Raw genomic sequence first — 15,976 nt, 5'->3', positions numbered from 1 at the left:
ATCGGGGTTCCACTGTATTCACAAACAATTAACAAAAACATAATAAAACAAAATACTTTCTATTTTAGTGAAAAGGATGACTAAAATATACAAATATATGGAAGCACACCGAACAAACTAAGTGGACACTATTTTACAGAATTTATACAACAACGCCCGCCAGTACTCATCCTCGCGTAGGTGGTATAAATCAAAATCCGAAGCGATGTGCTTGAACAGAGTTATTGCCCTCTCAATTGGAATCACCAATGGCAGGTTGGTTCTGCACCTTGGGAGAACAAACATCTGATTTCTAAGATAGTTAGCAGGGATACGCGAGTCAATACTACCAAGAATTACAGAGTTCTCGTTTACACCACGCATAAGTCGAAAAAATACGTGGCCAAATATTGATATCTTCTAACATGAGACCTAAGACAAAGCCAGTTGGATAAAGCAACGGATAGTATCCATATAACCTCAAATAAAGGAGTTTCAAAAATTTCTTTTGAACTCTCTCCACCATAAGGCCGTATTTCAACTGATAATCATTATAATCGAGGCATATCGATCGGGATTTAGGAGCAAAAATCAGGACAACCTAAAAAACGCATAGTTCAATATTTCTAATGTATATTTCTATAATATCAATCATTTAATGACATAACACAAACTACAAACTCATACACTTCCATGACGGACGAAACGACTACCTCGCCCTCACATGTTTTGCATGGAAAACATGGAAAACCGACAATCACTGTTAGGCTAGGCCCACACTAGACGGAAGTTCCGTCGTTGAAATTACGTCGCGGTAAATCCGTTACTAAACATTGCAGCCACATTCAATATTTCGTGGCAGATTATCAGTCGACTGTCAACGCTTATTTACTTACATATAATTTTCCGTCATTGGCTAGGCCCACACTACGCCGAAATTCCGTCGCGGAGGATGCGACGTAATTTCAGCGACGGAACTTCCGTCTAGTGTGGGCCTAGCCTTTGACTGAAATTTTAGTTTATTCTTTAAATTATCATATTCACCTGTGACTACAATCAGCAGACATATTGGCAATATTGTTGCGCGCAATAAATTTGTTCAATGACGATCGCTCAATTGCCGCATAGAAAATTCACCATGCGTACCGGTCCGGCGGGCGGTGTGACTTGATCATCGAGACATAGTGGGTAACGACATCAGTCTTATGGTGCGTAGGTTTCATACGAAATATGAATAAATAAATACTACATTGAGGTGATGCATCGCATACAGCGTAATATGCATAATATTATGTAAACACGTCAGTGGTGGCAGTTGCGTTACAATTGATGCAAGTATATTATATACCGAGTCACCTTTCCGAGGATTTTGACATCAGCATCACCGCAAACACAAATTTTATGTCATCACACTCATCACTCATTAGTTATCACGTCATTTATCAGTGTCATCATATCAGTCCACGATCTTTCTTGTAATCCAATCTTACCACATTATCACCATGTTTGTGTGGGGGGATCCTAAAATAGTCCCATTGCATTGTAGTAATAGTCAAAGATCACCTTGTAAACACAATACGTAAATGAAAGTATTTTACAAAATTTGAAAAAACACCTCAGAAAAACACATTAAAATTTTTCCTAAGAAAATTTTATAGTTTTTTCTTATGTGTAATCGTGTATTTTACCACGTTTTTATTAGCTCGTATTCCTGTTTGTCCGGTACAGATTTTTTCTTGTGCAGTACAAATTTTTCTTGTTTGTCCAATATTTTTAAGTAACTTCCCGACTAGCTAGACATTTGAAACTTTTAGTATACATCAGAACACGACGACAATGCATTATTTTAATACTTTTGGCCATCTTTAAGCAGAATTGAATTAATTTTCAGTTAATTCTGTTTTGCATGTTTCGGAAAAAAAATCGTTAAAAGTAATATTTACTACTCACTATTATTGGTTGCTAAGTGGGTCCTAGCAACTAAATTATTAATATATACGTGCGTTACTATGGAAATCAATATGAAATGTCAAAATGACATTTCTGTATTCTATAATATTTATACAGTATTTTTATCAAGTACAATAAAAAGTTTTTATTAATACATAGAACTGCCAAGTTTATATGATTCAACAGAAAATTTAAAAACGTGGTAAGTATATAAAAAGTTCTTTTTATCTTGTAATTTTTTATTTTAAATACAATATTCATTTAGTGATTTTCCGATACTTAATTGGAACGATAGCTTAAAAATTAGTATTTAAATAAAACTCATTAATAGTGAATACAGTGAACCATGATATAAGTTCGATTTATTCCTGAATCTAGAATACCTACATATACATATATTATTATTATAACTTTACTGTAATCGAGATTAACATTTTACGGAAAAAGCAATTCAAGATTTTTCTTGTGAATAGACTTATGAGCTTTAAGGTTATATGCATCGGTTTATGTTATAAATATACTAAACATGGGAATACGCCCTAAAAGATAGGGATAATATTATATATAATCTATATAAGGAACCATATCTATATAGAATCAACTTCTTCGACAAATATAACTAATTAAGTGAAACTATTTAATACTAAAATATTAGCAAAAATTTACTATTTTAGCAATCCCGGGATTCCTACCTAGCTACCTACATAATTAATATGTTCTACTAAACTTAACAAATCACATTTGAGCAATATGCATGTAGGTGTAGGTATGTAAAAAAAATTGGACACATCAATTTATGGATTGAAGGCTTCAATATTCGCCAACTGTAAAGATGAATTATGTGACAAATAATAGCTGTATACACTCTATAGAATTATTTAAAAGTAGTGTTATTAATTAATGGAATCTAGGTAGTTTCATGTTTTAATAATGGGCTATGTTGAAATGTCTTCGAGAAGGGTTATATTATTAATAAATGAAAATGGAGAATTTATTAAAAACAAGTATTTAAGCCGGCGAGTTTCAAAAAACAATAACGCGAATTTGAAAAACTTTAGCAATTCTGCAAAAAAAAAAAAACGTTGAAAAATGACTGTAGTTGTGCTATCCAGTGTTGCCAACTACTGTCGTTGATAAAAATATGCTGGAGTATGATATAAGATGGAGTACGAAAACAAGCTATTTGGCAGGAAAAAAAACTGGATTTTGTGAAAATAAAATGAATATGTACCTTTTTTGCCTATCGAAAAAAGTGCAAAAAATCACATCACATTTTCCCAGAAACGCATTTCAAAATTGACAAAAAATGATTAGTTAATCCAACAACCTACAATAAGTATATAATAATTAGGTAATACCAGAAAGAATAGAAACCCCGATAATCGTCAATCCGAAGCCACATACATGCCAAAGCACACATTATATTATAATAACTGATACGTACCATTGTATCACTATAACGCCAATAATGTTCATATTCATTTGTTTCATTGGGTTGTTTTATTTATTAAGTACCGAGCTACCGTCATTAAATATATGAATAAATAAACTAAATATCTTGCTTATTTTCGGCACATTTAAAACTGCTGAAGGCACAAAAAACGCCATAAGCTAGATGGCATTTTTTGCACGGAAGATTAAATTGCCTATCGAAAAATGCCAGATCTGGCAAGAAAAACGCTATTGGCAACGCTGGTGCTATCGTGCCATCATGAATCATGATGATATAGGTAGGTATATGTAGGAAATGAGACCAAGCTCAGTAATATTATGCATTCTACGGGAACGGGATATGTATATATTATACTGACAGAATCGTTTACCATGTAAAAAATACGTAGACATTTGAAAAGATTGTCGTACCAATAGCGGGGTATCGTTCATAAATAAGTTAGCATTGGACACAACTACCTAATCCAGGTCATGAAAAAATATGTTTAATAAAAACAAATTAATAAAAACCGTGATTTACTACACCTAGTTGGTCAAAATGTTTGAACTTTGCTCCAACGGTGTGACCTGTGAATAAAATTATTCTTACTTAAATTGAATTGTCATCCGATAAATGAATTATTTGCAATTTGAAATAATTTATTTCACTTAGTTAAAAGTGCTGACAAAGCTGACATGCCATCATTTATCAAAGTGTCATACATTTTCCACATCGTCACATACCTAACTGTCGTTGTCATTTGCTTAATCCAACTAAACTAAACCAACATTCATATTTCTCCAATCTAACTTTAGGCGAAGTGAATAGTAAGTTCTGCTAGGGGCATTCAGCGACAGAACACTTCACCAATTTTATAAACCGATCGAAAACGAAAAATACATTTAAACTTAGACATTACAAACATCGTTACAAGTCTACTTAGTGGAAGACAGGCGGGAAAAGCGGCAATTTTCATATCGAATTTCGGCAAAATTCATGAATTCAAGAATGATAACCTAACCTAACCTAACCCAACCTAATAGATAATACAGTATGTATTCGGCTATTTTTTAAATGTATTTGCCGCTGGCTTTCACTGAATAGACAAGAACCAAACAATCTTTCACATCCAAGATAATTTGATAAAAATTACGATGAATAACAATTTACTAAATAAGAGACGAAAGCTCGTAAGTAAGACAAGCGTTAAAAGCGTTTATTTTTCAATTTTATTCTCTGTGGAACTTTGATGTCATTTATTATAAAAGATGCAAGACGTGATGATACATACCGAAATTAGCAAAACCTAATGGATGACGTAAAGAGATATATCTGCAGGACACAATGAATTGACTACCTAACTTAGGAAAAAAATCAAAGCACCCATCTGAAAAATAACATGAGTAAAATATATTCATTTTTTATTTGAACATATTTTTTCGATATGTGTTGATTCGTGGAAAACATTTTAAAATGTAAATAATCTGTAATTATTTAAGTACATATTTCGCATTTTATTTATCGCTAAATAATGTCCTAACACTGCCCTCACTCTCGAACACTACACTAAGACACACAAAATGCGACTAACTTGAAAAAATATATTCTCTTATTGGGAATTCGGAGAATAGCCAACAACCAACTTCGGTGAATATAGTTATTTTACGATATCTCTATATTGTATGTTTGGGTTGGATTTGCAAATTGTTTCGTTGAGAAAGGTAAATATTTAAAAGGCAGTGGTTTTTGAATCCTACAATACCTATAATATAAGGTGCATTGGGGTAATTCCGACAGAAATTTCTATGAGATGACTAGAGGTTATATATTTCGGTAAATTATTCAAAGTGTTTTATATTTACTGCCATTATTGTTTTACCTCTGTGTACTTAAAGAAAAGATGTATGATAAATATATATTAGATTCTTGAATATATAGTTGGTTTCTTTAAATTGAGAATTTGAAATATTGAGTCATTTTTTTTGGCATTGGGGAAATTACGAACTATCTTGGGGTAATTCCGAAATTATTCAAAAGTTGATTTTATTGCACTTTGACCGAAGGTTTACCTTTCTTTTTCGACCGTAATTACTCCTAACACAAAATATCATCAATTTTGTTAATAGTATCCATAATCCTTAACTTTTGATACTATTAGTTCGGAATTACCCCAAAAAAAGATAGTGGTTCTCAACATTTCAGTTAAGAACTTAGGATTTAAGGGATTGTGGAACGGGATGGAGCAGAGCAGGTTTATTCCCGGTTGTTACTACCAGTTTTGTTCCCACCGGTGACAAATAATGAGAAAAAATATCCCAATATGACACAAGTACCTACCACCTTAAATCAATAAAATAAAGACGAGGAAAATCAAAGAAAGTGATAATTTTTATAATGATAATTTGACTACCTTGATAGAACAATATTTTTTAAAAAGATATCTTTTGTTTACTTACTGCTTTTTGCATAGCAAAATAAAGTTTCTTCATACCCATACAATTAAATTAGTCAACATTAAAAATGTTAAATCAAAGTCGGAACTTGTCTTTTTAATCATTTTCATCTACTTTTATGGCATAAACTTATAATTTATTCCTTCTAGCAAACTTAACACTAAAATGCGGGCTACACTGTTAAAAAATATAACAGAATTGCTTAAGACATGGTCTGAAAGCCTCACATATACATAATAATGATCTATTAGTTTGGTACGCAATCAGTCAAAATAAATTCTATCTTTATCATTACATAAGTAATATTCTTTTTCATCAGCACTTTTTTTTGTATATCTATCCTCTTCACTATTAATGACTCTGGAACGTTGTCACTATCTTTTCTTTTGATCGTAATAAAGGTTAGCTGCTGCTGTGGTCTCAATAGTTTTTTAAGAAGCTGATAGAGAAGTATGTTTCCTCATGTTTTATTATTTCTTCTTTGAACCCAATATAGTACCTTCATTTTTTCTGATTGAATATCTGACAAGCACTGAATCATTTAATTTGTAATTTTCCTTCATGGCAGGGTCCTTTTCTTGAGTTTTGTATACTATATCTTTATTTTTCAGTTTTAGTAGCAGTTGTTCATCTTTGTCTTTTTCTTTTGAGTCTTCTCTAGTTGTCATATTTTTTCCTTTTATAAAAACATCAACGTTGTCTTTGTCATCTCTTTCAATTTGTCTTTTTTCTTCGTTTTTTTGTCTGTTTTATTCGTTTGATTTTCTTTACCTTTACTTTTTTTGCGAACACCTTTACTCTTAGTACAGAGAGAATTTGAATCGTTGTTGGTGAGTATCTTTTCGTCAGTTAAACTTTCACCGTATTTCACATCTTTTGTTTTTTTTTGTGACCTTGGTTCTTCCTTGTATATTTTTCTATCATCTTCAGAGTATTCATCCATCAATTCTTCAAAATCAAGATTATCTATAATATCAGCATTGCTATATTCGCTCATGATGTCGGATACACTAGTTATGCTGTTAAGTGGAGGCTGGCGTTACCGCACTTACCCAAGATTATAATAGGGCGTGCGATAGCTTCTTATTAGGACGACGCTAAATTTACTTACTTTAATATTAATTTAATTAAGTATATTATGTACATCTAAATTAGATATAATTTTAGTTTCTTTACAGATTGAGAATCACTGCCAATTACTATGAAAAAGTTAAGTGGGCTATTGCGGAATGAATATATATCGGAATAACCCCAAAGGGGTATTTCCGAAAAAAAATTAAAAACACAGCTAGGACGTTGTGTTCTCTAACCAATTCGTAAAAAACGATAATCTATCGTAAAAGCAATCACTTATTCAAATAACTTACCAGAATTCCGAGATATGTAAGTTGGGGTAATTACGAATCAGCAAAAATGGCGCGAAATACACTTCTCCGAAAAAACTTGATGGTATGCACGCATTGTTGACACTAGCGACTAGCGACGACTTACGAGGCGATCACAATGAACATGGCTTCTAGACTAAATGTTGCCAACAGGAAAATATCGCTTCGATTGGTAGAATTTTTGAACTTTCGGAATATACCCATATTCGGAATTACCCCAATGCACCTTAATATATTATATTATTACCTTGTCAGCTGTCGCCGCCGTAGGGTAGTGGCTAGTGCCGAGTACTAGGCGGTATGATTGTTTCCCAGTTCGAGTCCACGGGCTGCTGAGATTTTACGAAAATATCAACACGATCAAGAGCTACCACGTCTTGGGTGATGGCTCCTGAGACACACCTTCCTCCAGCAACACACTGAAAAAATCATAACATTGTTACTTCACACCAAGTAATAAGCTAAATTAGAGATAACAGGAGGTGAAACTTATTGATGTATTCAATTTTATTTATAATGAAAATGATTGACCACTGAACGACAATAAAATAAAGTTATGCACACAAAATGTCAGATGAGAGGTCTTTGGTGGTCCGTGTTCGTAATGTAAACAGGGTCTGCTAAGAATAAAAACTTTTAAATTCCTCACCAGACTGCCTAAACGTCTGCCCAAATAAACAGATTCAACGTGACATTTTTATGGCGAATGCTTCTGGGTCAGAGGGCAGGCAGGGGTCGCGGAAGGGTGTGACCTTATGGTTGCATCGACGGGCTTATTTGGTCAATTAATTGACCACTGCAAACGATCGCACGAAAATTATACAATACTATCAAAAACACACCTAGTCGATACCGAAATGATAATATTTATTAATTAACCGATTTGTTTCATCGTAATTAATAAATAATAGTGTCCAATTTGTATTTTTTCCGTTTCTGGGGGGAGGTCCAGACCCTAATACCATACGGTCATATTACTAATTGTACGTCTATTATAAGATTCCGAGAGGTTCCTGGGAACGAATTAAGGTGCCATTCATTGCTTGGATCACAAAAAGACTGATGTAAATCGAAACACACATTTTATTAAACAAAAAAAAAACATTAGGTATGTTCACAGAATGTCCTACTGATGCAACACGTATCTACTGCTGCTTACGAATTAGAATTTGTGATTAAAGTATTATTAAGAGAGTGAGAGAGAGAGAGAGAGAGAGTTTTAAAAAAAAGAATACGTTTGAGTAGATGTAGGTAGATCTAGATAGGCACCAAGTTATAAAGATATTTAATCCCGCGAAAATAAATATGTACGTTCGTGCTGAATTTAAACTTTCGGAAAACTTTAAACAAGCTACAAACGTTATTATTTTGTTAACAAGTAATATCTAAAATTATATAATATAAAAAGAGAAAAAAACCTGTTATTAATAATTGAATCATTTATTATAATAAATGACACTTGATCAAATTATTACTAGATTATAATGTATTTAACATTTAGAAACAATCAGTTTTATAAAATTTATATCTTTAATGAATCCATGATTCCAGTATTGCCAATCCCGGGATTACATATTAAGAAATTGAACGAGATCCCGGGATTGCAAACCCTAGTACCCACTCATTTATAAATGTAACTGTACATAATATTATGACCGTAGTTACTAGTTACCTTCTGACTACCCACCCACTCGATACTATTAATGTACGTGTGTAGATTGTAGTCAATACAAATTCAAAATGACGTAAGTACAAGATGCACATAATAAAACTATTATAAACGTAAGTTTATATCGGCATTAACGTTATGTATAATTTTACATAGATTAAATCATTGGTCATCGAGTTATATATACTACACAGTTATTAATTTATTCTGGTTTTAATTAGCATGGTAGCAGTTGGGTGTGTCACTGTCGTCGCATTTTTTGACATTTTATTCCACTGACCTATATTTTTCAAGAATCTCCTTACCCAAACTATACTTAACTAGTTAACTAAACTAATAATAATAGTAGATATACATTCAATTGGACCGCGTTGCGCATAAGTTTAATGCGGTGATTCCCAATAGGGATTCCCACTACTTAATTCTAATTATTCTTCACTAATAATTCGCAAAAGCTACAACTTAAAACAAATTTGGTATAAGATCGAAAAAAGTTTAACTGTCACATATTTTTCAATAATGAAGCCAGTTCAAGATTAATTTGCTTGTAAGATATCAGTTTTTCTGTTCGATCAGTCTTTGTCTTTACCGACTCAACATTCACAAAATTTATTTATTTATTGATAGGTCATCATCATCATCATCATCAGCCTGAATCTATCCACTGCTGGATGAAGGCCTCTTCAAGTTGCTTCCACTTCTCTCGGTCCTGTGCATTGCGTTGCCACGTACTTCCGCAGAACTTTATCATTTCATCGATCCAGCGGCCTCTAGGTCTACCTTGTGGACGTTTTGTACTTCTTGGATACCACTGGATGACTAGATTTGTCCAACGATTGTCTCTTCTTCGAGCTATGTGTCCAGCCCATCTCCATTTAAGGCTTTTAATAAACTTTATTACATCGCAAACCCTTGTCTGCTTCCTTATCCACTCATTCCTCTTTTTGTCCTTTCGCGTTATGCCCAGCATGCACCTCTCCATACCACGTTGTGCTACTCTAAGTTTCTGGATCTCTCTTTTACTTAGGGCCCATGTTTCACACGCATATGTCATCACGGGAAGCACACACTGGTTGAACACTTTGCGCTTTAGGCACAGTGGAAGGTCACTTTTGAAGACATTATTCAGGCGGCCAAAAGCACTCCAGCCTAGCTTTACTCTGCGAACAATTTCATCAAATATACATCCATCTATAGATACTTGTTGTCCCAGATAGATGTAGCTTTTCACCTGTTCGAGCTGAGTGCCATTGATGAGGATCTCTTTTTGGCCTGCAAAGCAGTTGAACATGACTTTCGTCTTTGTTACATTTATTTTCAAACCTACTTTGTTGCTTACTTCAGCGAGTTCCTGCATTCTGCTTTGGAGGTCTTCTGAGTCTTGCGAGAAAATTACTATGTCATCGGCAAAGCGCAGATGACTCAGGTATTCTCCATTTATGGGGATCCCTTTGTCATTCCAGTCAAGTTGCCTGAATAAGTCTTCAAGGGTAGCTGTAAATAGTTTAGGTGAGATTGTATCACCTTGTCGGACTCCTTTGCTGATAGGAAATCTGCGCGATGGTTTATGGAGATTTACAGATGCTGTTGCGCTACTGTATATATTATTGAAAATATTTATATAGCGTCCAGGGATTCCTTGTTTTCTGAGTGCGTCGAGTATTGAACATTTCTTTATCGAATCAAACGCCTTCTCATAGTCTATAAAACCCATGCATAGTGGCAGTTTGTATTCCTGGTACCGCTCTATGATTTCTCTGACGACTTGGATATGGTCCATAGTGCTGTATCCTCCTCTAAATCCGGCTTGTTCTCTCGGTTGGTTCTCGTCTAGTACATTTTGCAGACGGTTTGAGAGAATTTTTGTGAACGTCTTGTAGAGAATAGGGAGTAGACTTATTGGACGATAATTTGCTAGGTCTTCTCTGTCACCTTTTTTGTGAATAATGACAATGCTGGCATTTTTCCATACCTCTGGGACATCCTCTTTGCATATGCAGGCTGTGAACAATTGTGCAAGTACTTCATTTGCATCCTTTCCTGCTTTTTTGAGGATATCTATCGTTAAACCGTCTTCCCCGGGTTATTGATAGGTATATAATTTTATTCATAAATAATACTTACATAAATATAGCCTCAAATCTTGATACATAAACGTGCTGTTTACTTATTAATAAATCAATATCCGGTACAATGTTTGAAATGCTAATTCGCAGGGTTTGCTCCAAAATCTCCGTTTAAAGACACGGCCGACCTGTGTTTATTTTTTATTGCCAGTAATGATGAAAATGCTGTTTTGCATAAGTGGGTATGTTATCGCAAAGGTAATTATGATTAACAATGCTGCTTTTGCGATCGACGGATATTCTTGCTGTCACCTTATTCAAAATTCTGCAAAACTTACTACGTTAAATTCGACTTCAAGAAAATTATCTGATCTAATATCAACCAATTAATTCATCGTGAGATGCCCACGTAATATGATCATATTTTAAGGATTTAGCAAATGGTGTTCTTATGCAAATTGTACTTTTGGTACTCATTTAAGTTTGGGAAATATATGTTGAAAAATCGTTGTGATTCGACAATGTGAACAAGTACATATAACACTTTTAATTGAATGATAGTGATAATAGTGATAATTCCATTGGTGGTAAGAAAATCATTCAAGTATGAAAACATGTCGGTGCATCCTTAATTAAAACCTTTTGACCACATAGAAAGTTTTTTAGAAAGCTTGAAGTTTAATATTCAGAATTAAAATATTGATATCTTCTTTTCCCTGAAAAGAAAGATTCAATTCATTTACTAATCCGAAAACAAAATAATTTGAACCAAAACACATCCATTTTTCATCACTAGCGTTGGAAGAAAGATCTGATTTATTGTCGCGAAGAAAGAGGCGAAGTTCATTACTAAGTTCTACAATTCTTATCCATATCGGATAAAAGTAATGTGATCGTGGAACAATTCGACTTCGAGATTTTGACTATCAGGTATCGTCCAGTGGATCACGTAATGATTTTTGTTTTTTCTAAATATTTCACGGCTCCCTGGCAGAAGATCCACGCCCCCCAGTTTGAGAAGTACTGGGGTAGGGGTTTCTCGAGTTTCTAGAAAATATACCTACTAAAGATTTCCGTGCACTCGTGCCGGGGGGGGGGGGGGTGGGAGAGAATTGTATAAATAACTAGTAAAAACGCATAAACGCAAAACTTGTCAATTTTTAGACATTTTCATGCATCTTGAATGTTCACCTCGGTTTACATGTTTATATAAAATAAACGGTAGGTAGGTACTTGCCTGTCTAGTGTTTAGTGGAAGCCAGCGGCAAACATTTTTTTAAAATAGCCGATATACTCGATAATTTGTTAGGTGGTTAGGTTATCATTCTTGAATTCATGATTTTTTTCCGAAATAGCCTATGAACATTGGCACTGTTTCCGCCTGACTTCCTGTAAACTAACTTGTACCAAAAACCATACATAGGTACTAATATAGATACAAAATCATTACAATATAACATTTAGGAACGTATTGTTATATAAATTAACTTTTTATAATCACGGGAAAATATAGGACTGTATTATAACATCATACAATATTATAATAAAACCAATGATACAATAGATTGCTACTCACAAACTCGCATTACCTACCTAGCTGTTGGTGACGACAGAAAACAATTTATATTTTTTTAAAGATACTCAGACACTTCTCCGAGTTATTATAATATTTATAATGAATGGAGAAAAACAGTTACTAAACTAAAATAAACCTACCCGTAGGCCGTAATCTTAAGTTTTTAGTCACTAATCTGATGACGTTGTTTATCGATCATTTTATTTATGATATTCATAGATTATAAATTTATGACAAAACCCACTAACTGAGCTTACTTAGGTTAAAAAAATCATATAAGTACATTGTATATAGCGACATTTAACATTGATATATCATCAAAAATTAGCGCAAGACCCACATGTAAGTAAGCAGCAAGGATGATTGTAGAATCCATATGCGTTCGTCGTCTTTTTCGATCCCATCCATACCACCATGAATGAAAGGTGAATGATGACTTGTGAAGAAACTGTCTTTTAATTAATTTTTAAAGATGCACTAGATTTATTAAAAAAATCCACTGTTAATAATAAAATGATTAGGTACTTCGAAAAATACAACTTTATCGGTGTACACACTGGAGTTGACAACTGGCGACATCATAAAAACGGCAATAATTAGACATGAATAGAGCGATAAAAATGAAGCGATGACGCACTCCGTATGATAAAATAGATTATGTTAATTTTTTTTTCGACCATGTCCGATCCTAATAGGATCATATGGGCCTCCACAGAGTAGAGGTTTATATTAACAGATTTTGTTTTTTACGAGAAATGGATGTCAGCCATTTGCTCAACCTATTAGGTCCATACCCTGACTCACACACAAATTGAAAAACAATATGTGTACTTGCCAGACCCAGGATTCGAACCTGAGACCCACGGCGTGATAGTCCAACGCTTAAGCCGCGCGGCTACCGTAGGTGTTAGGTAGGTAATTATTATAATAATGAATATTTGAACTGAAATAGAAGCAGTATTTATTATAAAACTGTATAAAAACATTCTTTTAAAGTATGTACGTAAGTACGTACAGTAAAAACGAAACAATGATGCTGTTCGTCGATTGTATATGTACGTACAGGTACGAATACGCGGTCATCGGCTGCCAGGCATTTTTTACGGCTCGCCATACGCACGCGCTCTATCGACCGACCGCATTATTGTTTCGTTTTTCTGAACATGGTAGGCAGAGGCAAAGATTTCATACTAGAATCTGTATTCTATAAGACGGCGTCCATCGCGTTCGACTGTTGTCAGTTTTCAATGGGAGGGAACGAGAGGGAAAGCAGTGCTGAATGGGGGGAAACCGCACGCCAGCTTATAGAAGACAGACTATAGGCCAGGGTTGGCGAACCTTTTTATGTACGCGTGCCAAAATTTCCTAAATATTATTTTTCAACTGTCTGACGTGCCGAGCAGTTTTTCATGAGAAAATAGTTTTTTTAAATTCTATTAAAAAATGATGATGTTCTTGCTTGAAGCTTGAAGTATCACTTTATTCTATTACGCCATATATTTCGGTCCACCATATTTTGATTCTTATTTGGTGCAGTCATTTTTCGTGGATATAATTAAGTTGTTTGTTAATGTATTAATTAGTATGGTTCTTATCGCACAAATTGACACGAGAATTGCTCCGACCACAATAGGCATTCTCTCGCTACAGTGGTCGCAAGCACAGTAAATCGATCAAAATTAGAGGTTCGTGGCACGACATCCTCCGCCGCCTGATGAGGTTAGTGTGATAAGGTAATATTATATGTGACGCATAAAGTTTAAGAACCGACCTATGCTATATGTTTCCATTAAACGTACTACTTATTCTTGTAGAGCACATAATACTAGCCTGCTTTTTTTATACAATGCGATCTGTCATTTATTATAATTATAATCGCGTGACATGCAAAATCATCTCGCGTGACACCAGTAGCGCGCGTGTCATAGGTTCGCTACCACTGCCCTAGGACTTTATTTGTTACCTGCCACAGCATACCAACCTTCAACAGGCACACTTCATACAGTAAGAAAATAAAAATTTACCGAAGCGTGTTGAAACTGATAAAACAAAATTGAATAGCTCATGTTTCGCGTGATGGATTATAATTTAGTGCAAAGTTTTAAACACGGCTGTCAGGCGACTCATAATTTATGTGGTTATTATTGCAAAATTTTTGTAGAGTAGCGTGAAATTCTTTATATATTATCATCACTGATAGTGTATTTTCGCGGACGTGACTTTATTTTATTTCTTATGTAAGTTTTCACGAAAAAAGAGTTTGAAACTCGTAGGAGTATAAGTCCGAGGGCCAACCGGATTATGCTAATTTCGTTAACATAAAACTTTATACAAACATTAATATATAACATATAAATATGTGTCTATATGTATATTATTATTCTGTTTCCATTGGCAATGAACAAAATAACCAACAAATATAGCCAACGAATAAAAGCAATTCGACTTTTCACATACACCAGTGGTTTTTCAACTATGCTACGTGAGGGATTTAAAGATGGGCACACAGTGATTTTATGTTTCAAAATATATAATAAAATAATTATTATAAAAGTGATTTCCGTGCTGTTTGTTATCTGAACCTACCATGGCCCCCACAAAGAGGGGGTAACAGGGCTCTAGCCTGGGGGCCTGGGCTCAGGAAGGGCCCGGCGTGGCGAGTCGAACAGATAAGTGATATAAACACACAACACAAATCCTCTCTAATAGTAAAAAAGTCGTCTGCGGCGTTATTTTTCTTCAATAATGTTATTATTTAAAATTATGTGGTTATACGATACAATTTTTAATTGTGTATCGATTACTCGACAACTCCATAATTCAAATACATAGATATATTAAATTAGAATATACTTACAAAAAAACATTAAATACACATTAATTTTGCCGCATATAGATACAATTTGTAAAACGCTACTGTAGAGCGTCACACTGCCTTTATCTTTAGCGATAGGTGGGGGTCCAGCCAAATATCCTAGCCTGGGGGCCCGCTTCAGGATGTGGGGGCCATGGTACCTACTATACATTTCAATATTTCGGTAACCCTCGAACTCCAATATGCTTGAGGGAAAAAAACACCTGCGCAATTGAAATTAGAAGCTTTTGAAAATAATAATTAATAAATAATGTATTGTACAAAAATAGGCACGAGTGTGACGCCGATGATGCACGTGCGGATTTGGTTGACGGAAAACTTAAATATTGCTTAGTTTTAACTGAGATACTCATTGGGCAGTGAAGACCACAGGGCAATGATTCGAGTTTCCCCATCTCCACACGCCATGTGTACGCAGCCCAACCAAAATTCGCCGGATCGATGTACGTACTCTATGGTTGCCCACTGTTCCGGTTTAGCAGGTCCAGCCAGGATAATCTTGCCAAACCATACGCATCAGAAAGCAAGGTGGAGAAAATTTTCGCGTCAACATCGATGTAGCTTTAGGGCAGGCAACCACATTTTCACATT

At 34.5% G+C, this 15,976-nt stretch overlaps 1 protein-coding gene across 2 annotated transcripts in view; it reads right to left on the bottom strand.

Moving 5' to 3' along the window:
* The window catches only part of LOC147079769 (aminopeptidase N-like), a 141,350-nt gene that overhangs the window by 93,432 nt on the left and 31,942 nt on the right, over positions 1 to 15,976 (bottom strand). For both annotated transcript variants that reach the window (XM_085944111.1, XM_085944119.1), the window contains exon 2: positions 7,447 to 7,618. The gene's annotated coding sequence lies outside the window, so the exon portion shown is untranslated. The remainder of the gene's footprint in view (positions 1 to 7,446; positions 7,619 to 15,976) is intronic.

Source organism: Rhyacophila brunnea, unplaced genomic scaffold (genome assembly GCF_057557595.1).
Source record: "Rhyacophila brunnea isolate RB1 unplaced genomic scaffold, BYU_Rbru_1.0 scaffold_1, whole genome shotgun sequence".
Lineage (NCBI taxonomy): Eukaryota > Metazoa > Arthropoda > Insecta > Trichoptera > Rhyacophilidae > Rhyacophila > Rhyacophila brunnea.
The sequence above is the reverse complement of the archived record's forward strand: the minus strand, read 5'-3'. Positions and strand labels throughout refer to the sequence as shown.